Consider the following 24536-nt stretch of genomic DNA (forward strand, 5'->3'; position numbering starts at 1 on the left):
GTAAAAAATTCAATAACAACACTATCCAAAGGATTTTGGGACCATTCTCTTCCTAATTTAACAGGTAGCCAAATATAAGTTCCTTGTTGTAAAATCATAATACTATCACTGTCATTAAAATTAAGAGAGGAATTAACACAAGAATACAGGCGACAATTGAAACAAGAAATAGTAGGATAAAATGTAAAGTTTCCCATCAAAAATACATAAGGCAGGGATACACAAGCAGTTACATTATAAGATTTATACAAAGTAAAATTATAAGTGGACGCAGAGTTCGCCGTCCCCGAAAAACGATCCATTTGATAGCATCACGGGTTTTAGCGCCGCTGCGACCTTCCAAAGATGAGTTTGAACAGCAGTGGGTGCAGCCATGAAAGCCCATCGAGCATCTGTAATGCCTCCATCTCCCCAGGCCATCAATCGAGCTCCAATTAATGGCATCCGGCATCCTAGTAACATTTGATAAATCACATCTGGTAATATTCCATTCTAAACATGTGTTAATAAACTGTCCAAAAGGTCCCCAATTAATGAAACTATTGAACTTTTTTCCAAATGTTCCTCTGCACTCTTGCCACACAAAAGGCTTATATTTTAAATCAATATAAGTAAAATCAGGGCACATAGGTAAGGATAACTCACCATCAAAGGTGACACTTTCCCAGCTACTATTAATGGACCAAGTAGTTAATCGCTGTAGCTGTTTTCTAGAATTGGAAGTGCGTTTCCCAGGTAAAACCCAATGTTGCCAATTCATAACTAAACAAGGAGGAGGCCCCAAACAAACAGGCAAGGAATGAGTATAGTAAGTAAAATTTAAAAAGCTACCATCATCCTTATTATAAAATGTCAAATTATTCCAAGGAGGAGATAAAATAGCAGGAACAGTATAGACGGTTATCTCCATGTCTCCCCAAACAACAGGTCCCAATAAAGGAGGGTTAGGAACAAAGGCCCAATAACTTACGTTAGCATTAGCATGGACAGAGTTTACAGTAAGCAGGGCACACATGGCCAGGAACAAGTTCTCAGCCGTGACAGGTTTACCAGTGTGACAGATTTACCAGTGCGTTGTAACATCTTTTGTCCTTCTCCAGTCAACGTTTTAACCTGCCCCCAGGTGGGCAGCAGGGCTTTCTTCTTTCTCAACTGGTGGCTGATTCCTTGCAGGATACTGGGCTGTCCTCACTGGGCCACGTCTGTATGCATCTTGCAGGAAGCCAGCATTGTTTGCCATCCTGTGTAGACACAAAACCCTATCCTCGCCCCTTATGTAATAATGTTCCTAGTTGTCATTTTGTGTTCAATGTAATCTTAATCCTTATGGGAGCATTTAAATAAGGTTTTTCTGATATTTGTTCAAAATGGCGCTCAGCTCTAGTTAAAATATCTCCTTGTGGTAAGTTTAAAAAATTAAGAACAAAAAGAGCTTGATGTAAAATTGTTTTAGGATTTTGCATGGAAAACCACAAAATATCCATACTTTTATCCAACCTTTTCCTCCTTTTTAATTTTTTAATTTGTTGTTTTAGTGTGCCATGAACTCGCTTAATAATGGCTTGTCCTTGGGGGTTATATTCTATTCCTGTAGTATGTACCACATCATAAAGTTCACAAAATATTTTAAATTTAATACTTTTATAGGCTGGTCCATTATCAGTCTTTATTTTGGCAGGCACTCCCATAATGGCAAAAGCTTCCAATAAGTGTTCTATTACATGGTTAACAGTTTCTCCCATAAGGACAGAAGCCCAAACAAATTTAGAATAAGTATTTATTGTAACATGTACAAAGGAAAAACGGCCAAAGGCTTGCACATGGGTTATATCCATTTGCCAGAGCTCATTAGGTTGTAATCCTCGAGGATTTACTCCAGCAGGTACAACTCTTAAATGCATTGATCTGCAAATAGGACACCTTTTTATAATTTGTTTAGCTTGAGAATAAGGTATTTTATAATGCATATGTAAATAGCCAGCATTTGTATGTAAATGAGCATGATCCTGTTCAGCAGAAGCAAAACTAATTTATCAACCTGATTATTGCCATATACAAGGTACCCAGGTAATGAAGAGTGAGCCCTAATGTGAGTTACAAACACTTTGGCATTACGTTGTTGTAGTAATGCTTGTAATTGTTTAAATAATTGGTTTAGCTGGGGTTTAGATGAATAAGTAACAGAAGTGACTGTATTAGTCACAACTCCTACAGCATAGGCAGAATCAGTAACAATATTAATATCTCCCACAAAATCTTGTAACACTTTAATAATAGCAAAAAGTTCATTTTGTTGAACTGATGTTAAAGTAGTTGTTTGTACCCAATGTTTATTTTTTGTCCAATAAGCACTTTTTGTTTTGGAGCCATCTGTAAAAATGGTAAGAGCAGTGGGAATAGGGGCCTTGGTAATTATATCATTAATGACAACTTGTTGTTTATGCAAGCAATCCCACAATCTACCCTTGGGGAAATGATAGGAAAATTGTCCAGTAAAATTTACTAATGCTATTTGTAGCATTTCAGAAATGTTTAACAAATATTCTACTTGGTCTTTTGGCAAAGGAAAAATAATTTTAAATCATACCCTGATAGGGTAAATACCCGTTGCCTGGCCTGTTGAATAATAATTGCCAACTGTTGTTTATAAGGCATACTATTTTTTGTAAATCTATGCTGTGTATAAATCCATTGTAATGGTGAAAGACCCCCGGCGTGGGGTGTCCTTCGATCTAAAGAGACCCTTCCCCAAGGAACAACGAGACCACTTGTACGGATGCAAACAGCACGAGGTTTATTCGGGCATGCCTCGGCTCCCAGGTGCACTTAACCACGAGATCCACAAGGTTCGGGTCAAGTGTCTGGGAACCGGTTACACGGGTACCCGGGGCGACAAAGTCTATCGGGAGACTTGCGCCCCGAGTGCTTGAAAGCACCCTCTTTTTATGGACAGCAGAAGCAAGGTTACAGAAGCAAGATGCTTGGTTACAGAGTATTGATTGGTTAATTTCAAATTACGCTCAGGGTGGGGATTGGTCAGGTTAAGCTGGCCAGATGGGGCAGGTGGGGTTGGGGGAAAGCTGACGTGTCGGTACTTGCCCCGGCAAGTCTGTGCTGGTCGTCATGCACCGAAACTGTTCGTTCCCTAATTTTGACAAGTGATTTATTACCTCCTGACCTACCCTGCCATTATAGCTAAGTTTTACAGGAAGGGACGGGAGGGTCGGCTATTTTTCAGGAATGCCTGGTTTTAGGGCATGTGTTAGAGTCATGCTGAGGTCTGCAGGCGGTGACTCAGTGGTTAATGACTTGCCTGCGTCCTGCTTTGCTCTCTTAGCTATGTAGGGGAAGGGGCAGTGGTTTTTCTTAAAGAGCTCAATGGATGAACGTGTTCTGGGGTCTGGGGTCTTTTCAATGGTAGCTCATTTTGTCCTAAAATTCCTGTTGGGTATTTCCATGTATCTAAAATATATAAATTTATGGGTTGATTTAGCGTTACTCAATGTAAAAACATTTCTTTTATTCTCTGTTCTATAAATTGTAATTTTTTTTAGCTTCCTTAGTTAAAGTTTTTTTGCTATGTAAATCAGGATCCCCTTGTAACAAAGAAAACAAATTATGTAACTGATAAGTAGAAATTTTTAAGGCCAGTCGCATCCAATTAATATCTCCTAATAGCTTTTGAAAATTATTTAACATGTGTAATTGATCACGTCATAAAGATATTTTTTGAAGTGTCACTGTTTGTCTAGAAACAACATATCCTAAATATTTTACCACCGTATCCTTTTGTATTTTTTAGGTGCTATCATTAATCCAAAATCTTTAAATATAAAGGGAAAGCATCTTTTATAGGAATTTTTTTATTGTTTATTTTTGATCTATACTCCCTTGCCCAGTGCTCCCCTTTTTAACATTTAGGGTAAATTTTTGGTCTTCTCTTGTTAACTCCAGTAGCTTTTTTACAACTTTTTTTTATTTGACCACATCCAAAACACTTTAGATTAGAGGGTTTTGTTTGCAAAGCATGCCAGGTAGTGGCCATAGTTTCAGCAAACACCTGCATATGCCTGGATTCAGATATAATATCTCTGCAGGCCCTCAAATATGTATTCACATCCCCAGATTCTTTAATAGGCAATAGGGCCCGTCTACAGTCCTCATTAGCATTCTCATAAGCCAACATGCGCAGCAGTTGTTGACTTGCAGCCTCTCCCACAACAGTACGTTCCAAGGTAAATTTCAATCGCGATAAAAATTTAACATAGGGTTCATTAGGTTTTTTAATTACTTTAGTTCAAAAGCCATAATGCTCTCCTACCGGTCAAATCCTTTCCCATGCCTCAATACCTATGTCTCTTAACTGCTCATGGATCTCTTCAGGAGAGTTCACTTGCATATGAGCATCTGCATATAATTCTGTTCCACAAAACATGGGAAAGGTTATGACCTGTAGGCGTGGGTTACTGCTCTGTGCATTTTGTCTAGCCCTTTCTGTACATAACTCAGTAAACCACATTTGCCCTCCTAGGTATTCAGGTTCCTTAAGCAAGGCTCTACAAAGCATCTTCCAATCCTCAGGAGCAAAATTATTGTAATGTTGAGCAAGCCCATTAAGCAATTCCTTAACATAATGAGACTGCTGACCATACAACGTCACTGCCTTCTTGAGTTTACCAATATCATCAACAGCAACACCTTTATATCTGGCTAGTTGAGCCATACCATTCATAGGGTGTGGTCGAATTACAGGATAAGAAAAAATAAACATTTCATCATCAAACTCACTGTCTGAGCCCTTTGTTTTGTGAGGGAGTGACGCTGTAAAGATTGCATCGGCCAGCGGAGGAGCCAAAGGCTGCTTTACTTTCACTTTCTCAGGTTCTCCTTTCACTCTGCTAATTTCCAACTCCATATGTTGTAATTTTGATAAAATCAATTCCATTTGCTCAGACATTTTATTACACTTTCAGTTTGTTCCTTTTAAGCCTTTTTTACCTCTTGTTTTTTCTCTGTTAATTGCAATGCATCCTTATCTATTGCGTCCTTAACCTCAGAGTCCAATTGTAAATCTACAATAGAAGGAGTGGCCTCTTTCTTTAAGTCCGCTATTAATCTTTCCTCATTCAAGACTTTAAAAAGGGTATGTAAAATAGCCCAAATGGACCAAAATCTAATAGGAATCTTTTCCCCTTCTCAAACAGCTCTTTCTACATTATTTTTTACTCATTTCCAATTATCAACATATAATGTTCCTTCATTGGGGAACCAAGGATTCCATTCCCTAACTACATTAATACACATTTCTATGTCAGAAGAAGAAATATTTACACCATAAGCAGCAAGTAAATGTTTAAGCATATGTAAGTACGGAGTAGACCTAACTTGTCCCATCACCCTGTAATTAAAAGTACTTACCTGAATATCCCTTCCTGAATTCAACAATGCAGGGTCCCTGTTCAGGCGCCAATCGTCAACGTCTAGTGCGTCGGGGTCCCTGGGTAAGGGTCACAAAATCACCAGGACACGGGATGCAGCGTGCAAACAGCAATTGCCACTGCATGCTGTGTTTTATTGTTAGTGGGTATTTAAAGACAAGCAAGCATAATCTTTGCCAAGATGTGGTTAGAAAACATTCACACAAAAAATTTCCACAGATACATTTTTACTTAACCTATGAGACAATGTCTAGGTATATTATTATCTAAACTATTTTAGAGCAAGCTCAAACCACTTCTTCAATCTCAGGAAAATGCTTGTCCAGCTGTTCATCTATGCTTAAGCAAGCAGAAGAGCCACTTCCTCAGCTCTCAGGAATCTGTGACATGTGTCTGGAGATAGGGAGAGAGAACATTTTCCCTCTCTAGCCTGGCATTCCAAGAGCTTTCCTAATCCCAAACACAGTCCTCAGACAATCCCGAGGCTGGAGCCTGCATCATTCTGCCCCCTCAACATAGACCCTGAGTCTTCACAGTAGATGAACAATGTTCTTAGCAGTTTGTACAGATGAAATGGAAATAGAGCAACTGTGAAATCAAAAGGAACATGCAAAAAAGACAAAGGCACAAAGTAGAATGTGCCAAAGAAATGCTGAGGTACAATTTCAAATAATGTGCTTAGGTGTGAGGGTGTGTTCAAAGTACAGCATCAGACAATATGTTGGATACCTTGAGAAAAAACTGCATTAAAACATTCTGGGACTATCATACAAGCAGAAGCCCATTACGCTGACTCTAATCAGCCACAACATCATCAATTTAGGGAGTATTTTCCAAGAGCATACTGAGAAAAAAGGGCTCATCACAATTAGTGCTCAGGTTGAAGTAATGACAATCACATAGCTTTTCTTATAAGTCTTCATTTATTTTGGAGCATTAAAGTAGGAAAAGCCAAGTAAATATTTTGCATGTATCTAAATTAAGTGGGATGTATTATATTGGTCTTTCTTTACCGTGGAAGTTATAGGTTATGTCTTTTTATACTGTAAGTTGGGACAATTATCTGCTTTCTGTTATTTTATTTTCTTCCCCTTCTTTTGCCTTTCCACTTAAAGAGACATATATAGCTTGCAATTCTAAATCCTTCAAAATTATCTGAATTTCTTCATACTTCTGGCAGCCTCCTATATCTTTCTCAAGGGAATATCTTCTCACTACCATTTTTATCCCATATGATATTGGATATCTTCCTGCCTAATTCAGTGCAAGATTAGACTCATCCAGATATCTCAACACTTGTACCACCATAAAATCCTATCTTACTTAGAAATCATGATTTTAGTATGTCTGGTGGCATCTGTCATTTTTGAATGACCCTAATTGATACTTACATGCAAGCATGTTTTAAACCAATATGCCTCTCAATAGATGAATGAATAGGCAAAATGTGGTATATATATATATATATATATATATATATATGTATATATATATATATGGTGTATATATATATATATATATATATATATATATGGTGGAATTCTATGCTTCCAATTCATAAGAAAATGGAAAGACTTGGAAAAATCCTAAGTAAAATAAGCAAGACACAAAGAAACAGATTTCATGGTTTCCCTCATGTAATAAGTAAGAAATGTCTAACATAGTCCTAGCAGATGAGCAGAATGGCTCAATAGCTATGTATATATGATCATATAAGATCATGCTGAGCAAAATGAACTCCTAGATATGGAAACAGAGGTTTTTCTTTGTGGTTGTTGTTTTTAATGTACAATGTGATTTCTTTTTTTTTCATTTGTGTTTTTCCCCTATGTTTTATTCCCTGCTGTATTTGATTTCAGGACCCTGTGTATTGTATATACATTTATCTTAATTTGTCAAGGGAGGAGGAACAACAAAATGATGAGACAAAGGGCAAACCAGTGCAATAGCAATACTCACAAGACAATATGTTGGAAATTTACATTACAACTTGTGAGGGGTATTGGAGTGAAGGAAAAGTGTGAGAAAAATGAGGGGGGAGGTAAAAAAGTTCGACATGTTATGTATTTACTACCTTACAGTTACTGCAACTCCTTCAATACATCACCTTGACAATAAAATTAAATAAAAAAATAAGCACATAAAATATAATTTCACTGTATTGGTATAGTAAAATTATTCTGTGTGTATTAACTTTTTAAAAAATGAACACTATTTGGCATCTATTTGAATTCATTACCCCTTCTTTTCAGAGGGTCATCAACTTGAATGTTATCCAATATTTTCACAATATACTTGCCATTACATTGAAAAAAACATAATTTTAGTATTGTCCCATAGTAAAACAGAAAAGTTTAATTCTATGGAAACTGCTAACTTTTAAAACTGAATAAGAGGACAAAATACATATTTTCTTCAAAATTCCTATGACTACTAACTACTCATTTTCAAATTCTGAACGTTCTGTACCAGAGACATTCAAAACAGTACCTGTTTGCATGTTACTTAATTCTGCAATAGATGCAAATTCCAATGGGGTGGTACATATTGAGAAATCAACAGAAAAAATAGCCACATTCTGGTAGAGGATAAAACTATAAAATATCTGTAATAATTAATTCCTCAAGAGTAAACATTTGTTCATCAGAGTAAGCTATTATTTCTATGACCAACAATCCCACACTTTTATGTCATAAAGTTATCCTAACCCAACAGTTTCCAACTTGTAATGTGCATGTTAATATTCCCTAAACTTACAATATGACTAGCTTATCATTATTGTGAAAAAATACTACACTTCTGCTAATGTGATGCCCTTCCTCTTGTGGAAAGAACACTACACTAAACTTTGCTGCAACATTTCCCCCCCAGTAGTATTCTTGAAATCAGAACACTTGCAAATATTTATATTTATTTTTAATCTATTATAGATATTCCAGAGACTAAGATCGGAAGATTATGGTTCAAAGCCCACCCAGGCAGGAAGTTTCCTTAGATTCTTTTCTCCAATAAACTGCTCAAGAAAAGCCAGACACAAGTGACACTGAGGTTGAAGTGGTAGGGCATGAGCCTTGAGCAAAAACAGGCTCAGAGAGAATGGCCAGGCCAAGAGTTCAAGCCCTAGGACAAAACAAAAAACAAAAACAAAATAAAAACAAACCCCAACCCTAGCATTTTTCTCATTGTATACAGAGGCACATAATTAAGGAAATTGCTTCCTGTGTTACAAATAGATAGAAGAACCAAGATGTCACACACTTGCTTTCTTCACACCATGTTACACCAAAGCCTCAAAAAGTTGCTTTTTCTAAATTTATAAATTGGTATCATCCATTTGTCGGCAACTCTGTCCAGATTATTCACGTTATCATTTTATACATGAACTGCTGGAATTATGTATTAACTAAGTTCTAATTATACCTTGCTTGAAAGAATATTTTAGGCAAATAGAATGCCAGAATCATTTGTGAATTTGTCAATTAAACCCTCTACTTAAAAAGAATTTTGTAGTATTCTATAGAATATGAAATTACAAACAAAACCAAAATATTTATTTTAAATCTAAATTCTAATTTAGCAAGGTCTACAAAGTCTTACATTAGATGAACTTTGCTATTTCTCCAGGTTTAAATTTTTGTAAGCCTTCAAGATTTCTTTGGAATCCAACAGAATGATACTTACTTTTTCAAAGTTTTGGTTGGGAAATCATGAGCCATTTCACATCTAGGAATATTCTGTAAAGAAGAGAGTATTAAAAACACAACTGAAGATTATATATGACTTACATTTCAATAGGAAACGACCTCAAAACATAATGACAAAATTATCCCAAACTTCTAACTGTGAATCCCTTTCTTGTTATTTGGTATGTTTCATTGAGACAAAATTATACTACCTGGTCCAGGGAAGGTATCACTATGTAATTACACTCTCTAATCTCCTGTCTTAGTCTGAGTGCTAGAATTCCAGGCTTGTATCACATTGCCCTGCCATAGTTTGTTGGTTTATTTAATCTAGATACAGACTAGCAATTCTGAACTTCTCCAATGATATTATTCACTAGACTGACTGCTCAGACTGTTTATGTACTATTTTCAAAGATGTTCTAATATTTGACACAGTATATGAACATTTTCAGATGCACCTGCAGGGGTCTCTGATTCATTCCTCATTGGATCTGATCCCTTTAATAATGATTACTTGACTTTCTTACTATCTCTGGTCCCTACCTATGTAATATACTCAAACATTTTTGAAGAAAGTTCACTTGAGGACTTTCTCATAGTAAAAATTATCATTTGATCTAGTCTTACTCAGGATATATTTTCTATTGTTTTCTAACTTTTCTGCACATTCTGAGAGTTGTTTCATTTGTGTATGTGTGTTTGCACATAGAAGTGTCTCTGTGTGTATGTGTATGTTTGTATGCAAAATCCTCAAGCTCTTATTCAACAATCTTGCTCATGACTAGTATTCCATCACTTGAGGCAACCTTCCAATCGAGGTTTTTGGTTGGTTAATTATAGATAGTGTCTCAGAGACTGTTCTTCCCAGGCTGGATGCACACTCAACTTTCCAGACTCCTTTATATTCTTAGGTTTTATTTTTCCAGGAGTATCAACTTTTTTTTTTTTTTTTTTGATCCGGTCATGGGGCCTGAACTCTGGGCCTGGGCGCTGTCCCTCAGCTCTTCAGCTCAAGGCTAGCACTCTACCACTTGAGCCACAGCACCACTGCCAGCTTTTTTCTTTTTGCTTATGTGGTGCTGAGGAATCGAACTCAGGGCCTCAGGCATGCAAGGCAAGTGCTCTACCACTGAGCCACCTTCCCACCCCAGGAGTATCAACTTTTAAACTAGAAATATTTTTTGAGTGTGAAGTCTAAGTTCTAGCCCATATTTTTAACTCAAGGATTCATATAAAGATAGATGAAGATACACATTACAGATCCTGAGTGTACACTGTTAGAAATGTGATCTTAAACCATGTGCCAGTGGCTCACACTTATAAAGCTAGCTACTCAGGAGGCTGAGATCTGAGGGTTGCAGTTCAAATCCAGCATGAGTAGGAAACAATAGCAAGAAAGAAACAAGTTGGGGCTGGGAAGGTAGCTCAGTGGTAGAGAGCTTGCCTTGCATGCATGAGGCCCTGGGTTCAATTCCTCAGCACCACATAAGCAAAAAGAAAAAAGCTGGAAGTGGCACTGTGGCTCAAGTGGTAGAGCACTAGCCTTGAGCTGAAGAGCTGAGGGACAGCACCCAGGCCCAGAGTTCAAGCCCCACGACCGGACCCCCCCACAAAAAAAAGAAACAATAAATTGTGTCCCTATCTTGGGGTTCATTTCACTTAACACCATCTTATATGGCCATATGTACATGGATAATGTTTTTATAAGTCATTTAAATTCCATATTTTGTCTTTACTAAGTTGTCTCTGAAACACGTGTTATCTCATGTCCAATGATGTCTTTGTGCTATTTCAATGGTTTCCCTTATTTGCAATAACTAGTATATGTCTGAGTCAAGCAGTAAAGGTCAGATAAGATGATGTTAGGGGAATGAACCCCAAGATAAATATTCAAATGTTTTTTTGGTTTTTTTTCCTTTCATGCAATTGTTTCTAACATATTATAAGTTTATTTCTTTGTTGCTTTGTATGTCCCTTCCCCACCGTATAACCCATGCTTTCACTGTATTTTATGTTGGTATTTGTGGAAGGGAAGGGAAAAAACAAATTGTTTAACTAGGGATACAGGTGGACCCATTGCAATAATGAGATGTACAAGTAGTTATGTCGAAAAACGAACTTTACAACTTTGGTGTGGTGTGGGGGGTAGATCAGGTGGGGGGAAGGGGAGTATGGGAAGGGATTGGAGGGGAAACAAAGAGGAGGCAACAATGCTTGATAAGAAATGTACTCCTGAGGGGGGACCAAGATGGCGACGGGGCAGTAGGGAAACGCCACAGCTCTCTCCAACCAAAAAGAGAGTTCGAGTTCCAACGCTTAATCTCCCCAAGAGACCGACAACAGCAAAAAGACAAACACTCAGAGAAAAACCAGAGGCGGAGAATAACAAAAAAAGAAAGAGAGGAAAAGAAGAATTTCAAAACAGAGAAAAGCGAAGACCCCTCCCCCAACCTTTACTGGCCGCGCGGCAGTGCGCCAAGCCGCCGGCCAGCCGGCCCGGCGGGGGCTGTGGGAGCCCCAAGAGACACAGCAGAGACACAGGGGGCCGCTTTCAGAACATCAGGTACTGGTTTGCAGAACAGCAGATCGCCAGGAACAGAGAAACCTACCAGCCGGGAGTCTCCACCAGGATCCCACCCCCACCCCTCACTCTCCACCCGAGCAGAGAGGCTCCATCCCGCCAAAGCCGCTCGGCATCAGCAGAGTGACAAAAGGACCTGTCGGCAGACCACCCAGCCCGCCTGATCGCGATCGCAACGATCCAGCACTCTCCACCCGAGCAGAGAGGTTCCATCCCGCCAAAGCCGCTCGGCGCCAGCAGCGCGACAAAGGGTCCTGTCTGCAGACCACCCGCCCACCCGATCACGATCGCAATGACCCGGCGGGGTCACTCGGGCCCCAGAGGTACGGAGAAGAAGCTGCCTGAGCGTGGACACTCTTGACCCGACAGCTTCGACAGAGGCAGAGACAGAAAAGAATCACACAGAGCCACCACTGCCCAACCCAGCCCGGATTGCAACAACAACTGACGACCTACACCACACAGAAACAACCAGCTCCAGGGTGAGTACCCCACAGGGGAAGTGTATCCCTCAAGGGAGACCAGAGCTGGAGGGAATCCCCAGACCCTGACCTAGACTCCCTACCCCAGCACCCGGACCACAGGACCCACTAAAACTGGGAACTGTTTGAGAGCTCCACCAGCCCGTGGAGCACACTCAGCTGGCCAGGCTAGAGCAAGAGCACCCCTGGAAGGGAGCTTAAATGCCCAAGCCAGGAACAGCGCCCCTGGGTCAAGACTACCAACAGTAGAAGAAATTTGAACTGTGTCCCCCAGGCTGTATAACCTAGGTGGTATACACATCAGCACAGGCCTAACGAATGCGCTCCAGGCTGCATAACCTAGGTGGTATACACATCAGCACAGGCCTAACAAGCGTGCTCCAGGCTGGGGCCGGAACCAGGCCCGGGGATCCGGCGCCTGAACAACACAACCAACTCCTCCCAATTGAAGTAAAAAGCTGAGCATATGCCTCAACAGAGGGGAGAAAACCAGGAAACAACACTCCCCCGGGAAGCACGCCTGTGACAACAAAAGACCTGGAGGCCCAGGACAAGAGAAGCCCAAACCCCACCAAAACTCCACCCATATACCCTAGACTGGGAATTGGGCAACACAGGCTGCCAGTACCTGATAGTAAGCAGGAGCTCAGACTGTTAAGGCGGCTCAGCAATAGAGTGATAGTCTTGGATGTATGAGGCCCTGGATCTGATTCCTCAGCATCACAAAAGCAAAAAGGGTCAGAAGTGGTGCTGTGGCTCAAACGGTAGGGTGCCAGCCTTGAGCTGAAAAGCTGAGGGACAGCACCCAAACCTAGAGTTCAAGCCCACAACCAGCCCAAAACAAATAAACAAAAACACATCAGGAGCCCATAGCAGACTCCAGCATTTGGGAGAGTGCATCCAGAGCATCTGTTCTTCACAAGAGCACCCGTAGGAGCAAACACAAGCAGTCTAGGCTGCTCAACCCTTCCAAAGGCGGGAACTGCCAGCAATCTACAGCAGAGAGCTGAGAATCCTAAGTAAGTCAGAATAGCAGCTGGAAATAGGCTCCCAACAGAACCCAGATCAGGCACAGACTCTCTCTACCAATACAGAATCAGCAACCAAGCAAAGACAGACACACCAAAACAAAATTGAAGAGCAGTCTCCTGAACCTCCATGCGAAAATCACAGAGAAAAATCACAAGGTTTACTACCACCCAGGACAGCAAGCTCACCTCAAAAGCCAGCAGCCACACAGGGGAGAGCCCCAGTGGGAGCAAAGCAGGAATGGAAGACAAAGGCTACTTCCAAGGGTTGCTGGAGGCAATGACTCAAGAAATAAAGCGAGAAATTGATCAGAAATTGAAAGAGCACAAGGATGAACTATCCAAAGAGATACAGGGTATCAAACAAGAGATGCATGCAAAAATAGAAGCTGCACAAACCTCAGTAAGAAGTGAGATAAACGCCAAATTAGAGGTAATGCATACCTCATTGAGAGGTGAGATCAGTACTCTGAGAACCAACATTGAATCCATAAAGGGATCCATTTCCTCCATGCAAACCACAATAGAAGCCACTGTCAACAGAGTGAATGAAATGGAAGGTAGAGTGTCAGATACAGAAGACAGAATACACCAACTAGACCAAAAAGTGACAGATATGGAAAAATCACTCAAATTAAACCAAAGGGATATTCAAGAGCAAGCAGATAATGCTAAAAAATTTAACCTTCGCATAATTGGAGTAGACGAAGGTGAGGAATTCCAGAGCAAGGGAATGCAACACCTATTTAACAATACAATCAATGAAAATTTTCCCCACCTCAAAAACGACCATCTTAACTACATCACAAAAGCTTATCGAACACCCAACAAGCAAGACCCCAGGAGAAACACTTCTAGACACATTATAGTAAAAATGATAGATCTGAATAATAAGGAAACAATCCTGCATGCAGCAAAAATGAAGAAGGAGCTATACTACAATGGGAAAAAAATAAGAATTACTGCAGATCTCTCCACACAAACAATGAATGCAAGAAAAGCCTGGGAAAGCACCATACGAGACCTGAGAGCCAATAACTGCCAACCCAGACTGATCTACCTGGCAAAGCTAGCATTCACATTTGATGGAGAACTGAAAACTTTTAATAGCAAAGAAAAACTAAATGAGTACATAAACATTAAGCCAGCATTACAAAGAATTCTAAGAGGGGGGACACAACCTGAAGAAAGCAGCCAGGAACTGGGGCCTGCCCCAAACAGGCGTTACTCAAAGTCTAACTGAGCAAGCACAGGAGGAAAGGAAAAAAGAAAAACTTAGGAAAACGGAATGGCAGGGACAACAATGCATCTCTCTATACTTTCTCTTAATATAAATGGGCTGAATTCGCCAATTAAAAGAAAACGAACTGAGGACTGGATCAGAAAACAAGACCCATCCATCTGTTGCCTTCAGGAGACCCACCTCTCAGCCAAACATACAAACAAACTCAGAGTGAAGGGGTGGAAAAGGATCTACCAATCAAACGCCCCCAGTAAGAAAGCAGGTGTAGCTATCCTGATATCTGACAAAATAAACTTTTCATTAAAATCAGTACAGAAAGACAAGGACGGACACTACATATTAATAAAGGGAACAATCCAAGAGGAGGATATAACCATCATCAACTTATATGCCCCAAATATTGGTGCACCCAGATATGTCAAACAAATGCTCTCAAACTTACAGAATAAAATAGATCCCAATACGATAATACTAGGAGACTTTAACACACTACTCTCACCAAAGGACAGGTCTACCAACCAGAGGATTGGCAAAGAAGCTACCGAATTAAGAGAGGCCATACTTCAAGCGGAATTAACTGACATCTACCGAGTATTTCACCCTAAAACAACACAGTACACATTCTTCTCAGCAGCTCACGGAACTTTCTCCAAAATAGACCATATCATAGTTCATGCAAGGAACTTAAGCAAATACAAAGGGATCGACATAATCCCCTGTATCCTATCTGACCACAGTGGAATCAAGCTAGCTCTCAATAACAAAGCATACCGCAGAAATTTCTCCAATACATGGAAATTGAACAGCACACTCCTTAACAATGCCTGGATAACAGAAGAGATCAGAGAAGAAATAAAGCATTTCCTACAATTCAATGAAAATGAAAACACCTCACAAAGAAACTTGTGGGACACAGCAAAAGCAGTCCTGAGGGGCAAATTTATTGCCCTCAGTGCCCACATCAAGAGAATGGAGACAGACCAAGTAAATAATCTCATGTTGCAATTAAAACAGCTAGAAAAACAGGAAAAAATGGGACCTAAAGCTACTAGAAGAAGCCAGATAACCAAATTAAAAGCAGAGATTAACCAATTAGAAAATCAGAAAACCATAACCAAAATAAACCAAACAAAAAGCTGGTTCTTTCAAAAAATAAACAAAATTGATGGCCCATTGGCTAGATTAATTAAAAAAAGAAGAGAGGAAACCCATATTAATAGGATTAGGGATGGCACGGGAAACATCACCACACGTACCCAAGATATCCAAACAATTCTAACAGCCTACTTTCAAAAGCTACACTCTCTAAAGGAAGAAAATCGGGCAGAAATGGATGCATTTTTAGAGAAATACAAGTTGCCCAAACTGAGCAAAGAAGAAGTTAACCAATTAAATAAGCCAATATCCTATAATGAGATACAGGAAGCTATCAAAAGTCTTCCAACAAAAACAAGCCCAGGACCAGATGGATTCACAGCAGAATTCTATAAGACCTTTAAACAAGAACTAATACCCATACTCCTCAAGCTCTTCAGAGAAACAGAGAAGGAAGGAGCTATCCCAAACTCATTCTACGAAGCCAATATCACACTCATCCCCAAACCAGGCAAAGACCCAACCAAAAAGGAGAATTACAGGCCAATCTCCTTGATGAACACAGATGCAAAGATCCTTAACAAGATTCTAGCTAACAGAATCCAGAAACACATAAAAAAAATAATTCACTATGACCAGGTAGGCTTCATCCCAGAGACACAGGGATGGTTTATCATACATAAGTCAATAAATGTAATCCAACATATCAACAGAGCCAAGGTCAAGAATCACATGATTATCGCTACAGATGCAGAAAAGGCCTTTGACAAAATTCAACATTCATTCATGCTAAAAGCTCTGGAGAAAATAGGAATAGAAGGAACATTTCTAAAAACAATAAAAGCCATTTATGACAGACCAATAGCCAATATTATACTTAATGGGGAAAAGCTACAACCAATTCTCCTAAAATCAGGAACAAGGCAAGGATGCCCACTGTCTCCACTCCTCTTCAATATAGTCCTAGAACCCTTAGCCAGGGCAATAAGGCAAGAAAAAGACATTAAAGGGATCCGCATAGGGAAAGAAAAAGTTAAACTATCCCTTTTTGCAGACGACATGATACTATACCTCCACGATCCCTAAAAGTCCATCCCGAATCTCTTAGAAATCATAACTCTCTTCGTCAAAATAGCAGGATACAAAATAAACCCACAAAAATCAGTTGCCTTCCTATACACTGATAATGTACAGGAAGAGAGGGAAATAAAGGGAGCAACCCCATTCACAATAACCTCCCGAAAAATAAAATATTTAGGAATTAACCTAACCAAAGATGTAAAAGAACTATTTAATGAGAACTATAAAAAGTTAAAGAAAGAAATTGCAGAAGACACTAGGAAATGGAAAGACCTCCCATGCTCCTGGATAGGCCGACTTAATGTAGTAAAGATGGTAATACTTCCAAAACTAATATACAAATTCAACGCAATTCCTATTAAAATCCCAATGACGTACATCACTGAAATACAGAAAACAGTCCAAAAATTCATATGGAACAACAAAAGACCTAGAATAGCCAAAACAATTCTAGGGGATAAAGACAATATGGGAGGGCTATCCATGCCGAACTTCAAACTCTACTACAGAGCTATAATAACAAAGACAGCATGGTACTGGCACAAAAACAGACCCGAAGACCAATGGAACAGAATAGAAGATCCAGAAATAAATCCACAGGCCTACAGCCAGCTGATATTCGACAAAGGAGCCAAAGACATACAATGGAAGAAACACAGCCTCTTCAACCGCTGGTGCTGGGAAAACTGGGCAGCCACATGCAGAAAACTAAAAGTGGACCCCAGCCTATCACCATGCACCAACATCAACTCAAAATGGATTAAAGACCTTAACATTAAACCTGAATCTCTGAAACTACTGCAGGACAGAGTAGGAGAGACACTTGAACTAATAGGCACAGGAAGGAACTTCCTGAACAGAGTCCCAGGGTCACAACAAATTGGAGAGAGACTCGACAAATGGGACTACCTTAAAATAAAAAGCTTCTGCACAGATAAAGCTATCACAACCAAGCTAGAAAGACAACCAACTAATTGGGAAAAAAATATTTACCAGCAATATATCAGACAAGGGGTTAACATCCTGTATATACAGGGAACTCAAGAAACTAATCCCTCCCAAACCCAACAAACCAATTACTAAATGGGCAAGGGAACTAAAGAGGGACTTCTCAAATGAAGAAATAAAAATGGCAAAGAAACACATGAGGAAATGTTCATCATCCCTGGTGGTGAAGGAAATGCAAATAAAGACAACCCTGAGATACCACCTTACCCCAGTCAGAATGTCCCACATCCACAAATTAGCCAATGACAAATGCTGGAGGGGATGTGGAGAACGAGGAACGCTATTACACTGCTGGTGGGAATGTACACTCATACAACCACTTTGGAAAGCAGTCTGGAGGGTCCTTAGAAAGCTAAAGATTGACCTCCCTTATGACCCAGTCATACCACTTCTAGGCATCTACCCTGAACAACAGGAACCAATATATAAGGACACGTGCACCTCCATGTTTATTGCAGCACTGTTCCCAATAGCTAGGATATGGAAACAACCTAGATGCCCCACCACAGATGAATGGATCCAAAAATTGTGGTATCTATACACAATGGAATATTATGCAGCCATTAGAAATGACAAAATAATGGCATTTGCAGGGAAATGGATGGAGCTAGAAGGAATCATGTTGAGCGAGGTAAGCCAAGAACGAAGAGACAAACAGTACATGGTCTCCCTGATAAGTGGATGATGAATCCAAAATGTTAGGTGATATGACAAAACTAACAGGACTTAAGAAACAAAGAACTCCCACTCATCTGGTTGAACCACTACTAAATATCCCCATGCTGCTGATCACATATATGGTATATAACATATGAGCACCGTTATATATTACAGACTGTGATAGACAATTTGCTCCAGGAAAGTTAGAATGAACTTGTGACTTTAAATGAGCATCATTATTCCACAATACTGTGAATTTCTGGAAATTAAGTAATCACTTAATCACAATCAAAAAAAAAAAAAAAGAACCTTGGGGAAGGGAGGGAGGGAGGGGATGGTAGGGGGAAAACAATGGAGGGGGTAACAATGTTCAAGAGGAAGTGGAAGTGTACTCATTACCTCACTCATGTAACTGTAACCCTCTGTATAGTATCTTTACAATAAAAAAATTAAAAAAATAAAAAAAATAAAAAAGCCGGAAGTGGTGCTACAGCTCAGGTGGTAGAGCGCTAGCCTTGAGCTGAAGAGCTGAGGGACAGCGCCCAGGCCCAGAGTTCAGGCCCCATGACCGGATCAAAAAAAAAAAAAAAAAAAGAAATGTACCAGTTTTCTTGCCCATGTAATTGTAACTCCTCTGTATGGTATTGTCACAATTAAAAAAAAAAAGAAAGACTGAAAAGCTCAGAAGACATTTTGCTTTTACCGGCATGGTTCAACTAAAACCAGAAAACAGTTCTTTACATTTATATAAACTATTATATCTAGTGAGGATTTAAAAAGTTTTAGCATATATATTTTAAATTTTATGTCAAAATATTTGTTTATTTTTAATTTTTGTCAGTTGTGGGGTTTGAAATCTGGGCCTGGACGCTGTCCTTCAGCTCTTCACCTCAAGACTAGTGCTCTACCATTTGAACCACTGCCAGTTTTCTGGTAGCTCATTGGAGATAAGAGTCTCACGGACTTTCCTGCGTAGGCTGGCTTTGAATCATGATTCTCAGCTCTCAGACTCCTTACTAGCTAGGATTACAAATATGAACCACTGGCACCTACCTACATAATTATATTTTGCACATTTATGAGGTATGGTGTGGTAATCCCATGCATTTATATCTTGTGTAATTATCAAGCTATATCATATCCATTAGTTTCTGTGTGTAACATTTCTTTTTAATGAGACTGCTCAACCCTTATCTTTTCACTGTGATGAAATATATATTCTTAACTATAATCACTTTGCTTCTTGTGGTATACAATTAATATATTTACTTTTAGTCATGGAAGTCCGCTAATTAAGGTTATATAAAACATGAATTGTAAAGTGAAAAAAATGGTTCCATTACTTGTTTTATCAAAACAATTATGCCTTTTTTCAATTATATTTCTGTGGGAATGTGTAATATTCATTGATTTAATAGTTAAAATTGATAACAGTTGATTCAAACTTGTATTTGAAAATTGCACACAACAAAAATATACTTCCACTTTCTTCTACCTCATAATTAAAATAACAGTATAGCAAAGCTTGGTGTTAGAGGCTCATGTGTAGAATCCTAGAAACTCAGGAGGCTAAGAACTGAAGATTTTGTTTCAATGTCAGTCTAACCAGACAAAAATGTGAAAACTTGACTCAGACGTATACTAGATATTGCAAATAAGGGAAACCATGGGACCTATGCTTCTTTGGGCCTGGCTTACTTCACTTAATATAATTTTTCCAAGTCTTTCTATTTCCTAAAAAATGGGGCAATGTCATTCTTTCTGATGGAGGCATAGAATTCCATTGTGTATATATACCAATTTTCTTGATCCATTCATCTACTGAGGGGCATCTGGGTTGGTTCCATATCTTAGCTATGGTGAATAATGCTGCAATAAACATAGTCGTGCTGGTAGCTTTAGTGTGGTCTTGTTTGTGATCATTTCGGTAAATACCCAAAATTGGGATTGCTGGGAAACAGGGGAGCTCTATGTGGAGTCTTTTGAGGAACCTCCATACTGTTTTCCAAAGTGGTTGAACAAGTTTACACTCCCACCAACAATGCAGTATAGTTCTCTTCTGTCCACATCCCCTCCAGCATTTGTTGTCATTAGAGTTCTTGATTATAAACGCACTCATTATCTTGCCCATGTAATTTTAACCCCTCTGTACAATATTTTCACAATAAAAAAATAAAAAATACAAAAAAAATGTGAAAACTTATCTCCAATTATCCAGCAAGAAGGAGAAGGTAAAGATGTGGCTCAAGGAATAGTGTCATCACCCATGAGCAAAAAATACAATGGAGACCATTAAACATAGAGTTCAAGCCCTAAAAATTGCATATACACAGAAGACAACAATAAAAAGTACTGTGAACATCAATAATGAAGACAAAATAGTAGAAAAGATAATGAGAAATGTTGTGTTAACATCTGGAGGACAGAAAGCATTTGACAGAATTTTGTTTCATGAGAGGGAAAAATCAAAGTCTCATTTGTACAATCTCATTGTATCTATTTGTGTTGAAACCTGGCTATTGGGTAACATGTGAAAGTGTAGATTGGATTACCTGACATAGCAGACATTGCCTGTGACTATACACCATCCCACTCGGCAAAAATCTAAACTTGTGCTTGTTAATTTAAATAAAACCTCATGTTAGAGACTGTTTGGTTCACATAGACAAGGGTCCTTATTTTGAGGCTTCAGACCAGTGCTTTTGTTTATAACCACTCCTGCTTTACGCCCTTCTTAGCTGGCACCAAGCCAAGACTTTGAGCTATAGACCCCACTGCCTTAATCCCTCCCTTTCTCCAGCTAAAACTCATTTCACATGCTATCTATGTCTTAGCATTAGTTGTTTTCTTTCTAATCCCCACCAGAAAACTCTTATATACATGTAAATCTACTATAAATAACCTAGTTAGAAAAGGTAGTAAGTGTTTAGCATTGGCTGAGGCTCTCATCTGTAGATTTGCTCCTTAATAAATCTGTGCTACACTATCTCTTCTCCATGGCTTTTGAGTCTGACAACTGATTGGTTTGGTTTGATGTAATCCCATTTATCCAGACTTATTTTGATTTGTTGTGCTTCGTGATCTTTGGAAGTTTTGACCTATGCCAAGGGGCCCTCGTGTTTCCCCTAACCCTTCCTATAACATTTTCAAGGAATCTGGACTTACATTGAGGTCTTCGATCCATTTGGAATTGATTCTGGTGCAGAGGGATATATAAGGATATAACTACAATTTTCTGTGTACAGCCAATTCTACCAGCACAATTTTTTGAAGAGGCTGTTGAGGAGCTTGAGGCCTGAGTGACTCCATGTTGAGCTAGATGTCATCTTCTGAAGTATGAGTTATGCAGCTGACCATGAGCCCAGCCTGGGAATGAACAGAAGAAGCAATTCCTTGGCAACTAGGAACATAAACTATCCTTGGGGAAACCACAGGCAGGCAGGTGCTGGAGGGCATGGTGACCCCCGCAGTTAGGCCACAGGTGGTGTTTGTTTAAAAAAGGAACCCTGCAGTTTAGCAAGTGTGTCCTTGAGACTCCCTGTGGTGCAAGCCAACCAGTTTAAAGTACTTCAACCCTCTGATCTAACCAACAACCTGTTTCTGCTTTGTAGTGCGCCAATCATACTATAAAATTGTATTAAGAGTTTCCCCGCGATGTGTTATAATTTGTTGTAAGATGCTATGATGTATACAAAGTCCCTGCCTTCCCTAAAAATTGTATAAAAAGTACTATAACCCTGGTCTTGGGGCCTCTCAGCGTCATGGGCTGTGGGGGGACCAAGTTCCAGCTTGCAATAAAGACTCCTTTGCTTTTACATTGTTGATGGTCTCTGGTGGTATTTTGGGTAAGGATTTCCAAATTCAGTTTTACATTTGGTGCATTGGCCTGGAATCCCCCCAAAGCCCACCCAGACGCCTTAACCAAGGAGTCATGAGAAGCCCGGCAAGTAAGTAGAGGCATTGCCATTCTGAAATCATCTGGTATTTGAGTTCCCTGCAGGTTCTGTATTGGGGTTGGCAAGAGGTCTTGGCGGACGTGCTATAAGACAGCCAACGGGGCCGGTGGGAGTTGTCCCTCAGATCTCCTGGGGGGTAAACTATCCACTAGTGCAGAAGCTTGAGTCTGGCACTTTCTGACTGATAGTTTACAGGGTAGGCTATCCACTAGTGTGGACATTTGGGCCCATTTGTAGTCCAGCACTTTCTGACTGACAGTCTACAATGCACATGCTGTGAACATGTCTTGTCTCAGGGTTCAGTGTTTTGTCTGTGTGTCTTTTGGAATTCTTGGAATGTTTCTCCTCCCAGATTCATCCTGATGCAAGGGCTCAGAGGAGACTGGCTAACACCCCCTTAATATCTGTTTCGCTTTAGCTCCTTCTTTTTTTATGAAACTGCCACTGACCACCTGCAAGTGGCACCAGCAAGATCTTAGCCTCGGGCCTTAGCCCAGGGGGTCTGAGTATGGGTGAGAACCTGTCAGTCTGAGGGGACAGCCACTAGGAACTTCTTTCCCTTGCCCCAAGATGACTGGGAATTCTCCTCTGCCTTGGAAGGCTCCTGGGTCAATGTTTGCAGGAATCTAAAAGAAAAATCCTCCCGAGGTGAGTAGAGGGGGTCCGAGTCCCCTGGTAAGTGAGTGGTGTTGAGATGTTGCCCCATTCACTGAGACCTGATTTCGTCTTTGTGGCCACTTGTCTGTCTTGTTTACTTTGGTGTGTTTTCTGTTCTATGTTTTCTGAGGTAGGGAAGTTCTGGGTGAGAGTGGCAGGCTCACTCAGCAAACTCTGGATTCAGCTTGAGAACAGCACAGATTTCTGGGGGCCCATTAGTCCCCAACTCAGCCTTTGGTTGTTGTTTTGTCTAGTTCCGTTTTAGAATTGGTACCAGTTTTAAATGTGAATCCTTGGTTTTTGTGTTTATCAGTGTTTTTGATATTTATTTGAACATCTCTGGGGGAATAAAAGTCTCAGCCTCCGGCTGGGCTTGGTCACAGACCTGCTAAGTCTCCCTCCCCCCTTCTTTTGTTACAGCAGCCAAGAGGAGGGGCATGGACAAGCCTCAGGTGCACCTTCTCCTGGTGGAGGCTGCTGGAGAGGTTAGGGTGTAGATAGCAGTGAGCCTGGTCTGGACTTTCAGCTGCTCCAGACAGCTTAACAATTTGTAAAGTGCTTTTGTCAAAATTGGGTAAAAATCAGGCCCGTTCAGTTTCAGGTGACCCCCTCACCCAGCCCTCCTCCAACAGAAGGGATTCAAAAGACTGATTAGTGAAATACCTTGCTAAACAAGCAAGCCCTGGAAAAATGAAGCTCAACAAAGGTACTTCGTTTAAAAGAAATATTGTCTTAAAATTTTTTAAAAAACTTTAGAAAATGTACGTACAACTGATTTTGATTTTTTGTGTGCTTTAAGATCTGTGTGAGTGTTTTGTATGTGTTTATGAACATGTTCAAGATAAGAGTTGTCAGCATGCTGTAACAATGGGTGAGTTTAAGTTTAAAATTCAAAAGATTATGAGGTTTGGACATTACCAAAAATTTTAAGGAATCTTCACATTGTTTTTAACGGCTTTTTAAAGATTCTTTAACTTAAAAATTAGAAAATCTGGTGTTGAGTTCTAATTTTATTCCCTTGTGGTCAGAGAGAATGCAAGGTTTCTGAATTTGGACAAGTTTGCTTTGTGGCCTAAAATGTGGTCTATTTTAGAAAATGTTCCATGTGCTGTTGAGAAAAACGTGTATTCTTGTGGAGAGCTGCGGGAGCCACGACCAAAGACAGCCAGGCAGTAAGGCGTGGCCACAAAAGCAACATTGTAGCTCCTTGGTAAGATGGCGCTGGCTCCCGCCTTCTGTCTTCCCGGTGACAAGTGCTCTCTGTAAAAACAACTCCTTATATGGCTATGACTTGGTTCCTAGTTTGCTTCCGTGTTTGCGACCCTATCGGTATATGCCACGTGGTGCTTCAGGATTGGCCATCCAGGAGACTTATAACCAGAGCGCGGGGGCGGGGGGGGGGGGGTACAGAGAAGCAGGAAGAAGCGGGCAGAAGAAGCAGGAGAGAAGATGTTGTAAAAGGTCCTGAATAAACCGCATTGAGAAGAATCCCGGGTCGCGTCTTCCTTGCTGGTCGAGGTGGTCGCAACATATTCTTATGCTGCTGGGTGAAATTTTCGGCAGATGTCTGTTAAATCTAGTTGATCTTTGCAGTTGTTTAGATCTGCGGTTTCTTTGTTGAG

At 40.0% G+C, this 24536-nt stretch overlaps 1 long non-coding RNA gene across 3 annotated transcripts; it reads left to right on the top strand.

Annotated features, from left to right (window-relative positions):
* The first annotated feature begins 22723 nt into the window (after nucleotides 1-22723).
* LOC138815722 (uncharacterized) lies at nucleotides 22724-24274 on the top strand. Of its 3 annotated transcripts, none has more exons than XR_011368434.1 (4): nucleotides 22724-22905; nucleotides 23335-23620; nucleotides 24008-24124; nucleotides 24217-24274. It is a non-coding gene; the product is annotated as an uncharacterized lncRNA (long non-coding RNA). The 3 variants fall into 3 exon arrangements; XR_011368435.1 differs by having other exon boundaries at nucleotides 23335-23399; nucleotides 23510-23620; nucleotides 24008-24251; XR_011368433.1 differs by having other exon boundaries at nucleotides 24008-24251.
* Nucleotides 24275-24536: the final 262 nt, after the last annotated feature.

Source organism: Dipodomys merriami, unplaced genomic scaffold (assembly GCF_024711535.1).
Source record: "Dipodomys merriami isolate MVZ:Mamm:240054 unplaced genomic scaffold, mDipMer1.0.p SCAF_663, whole genome shotgun sequence".
Taxonomy (NCBI): domain Eukaryota; kingdom Metazoa; phylum Chordata; class Mammalia; order Rodentia; family Heteromyidae; genus Dipodomys; species Dipodomys merriami.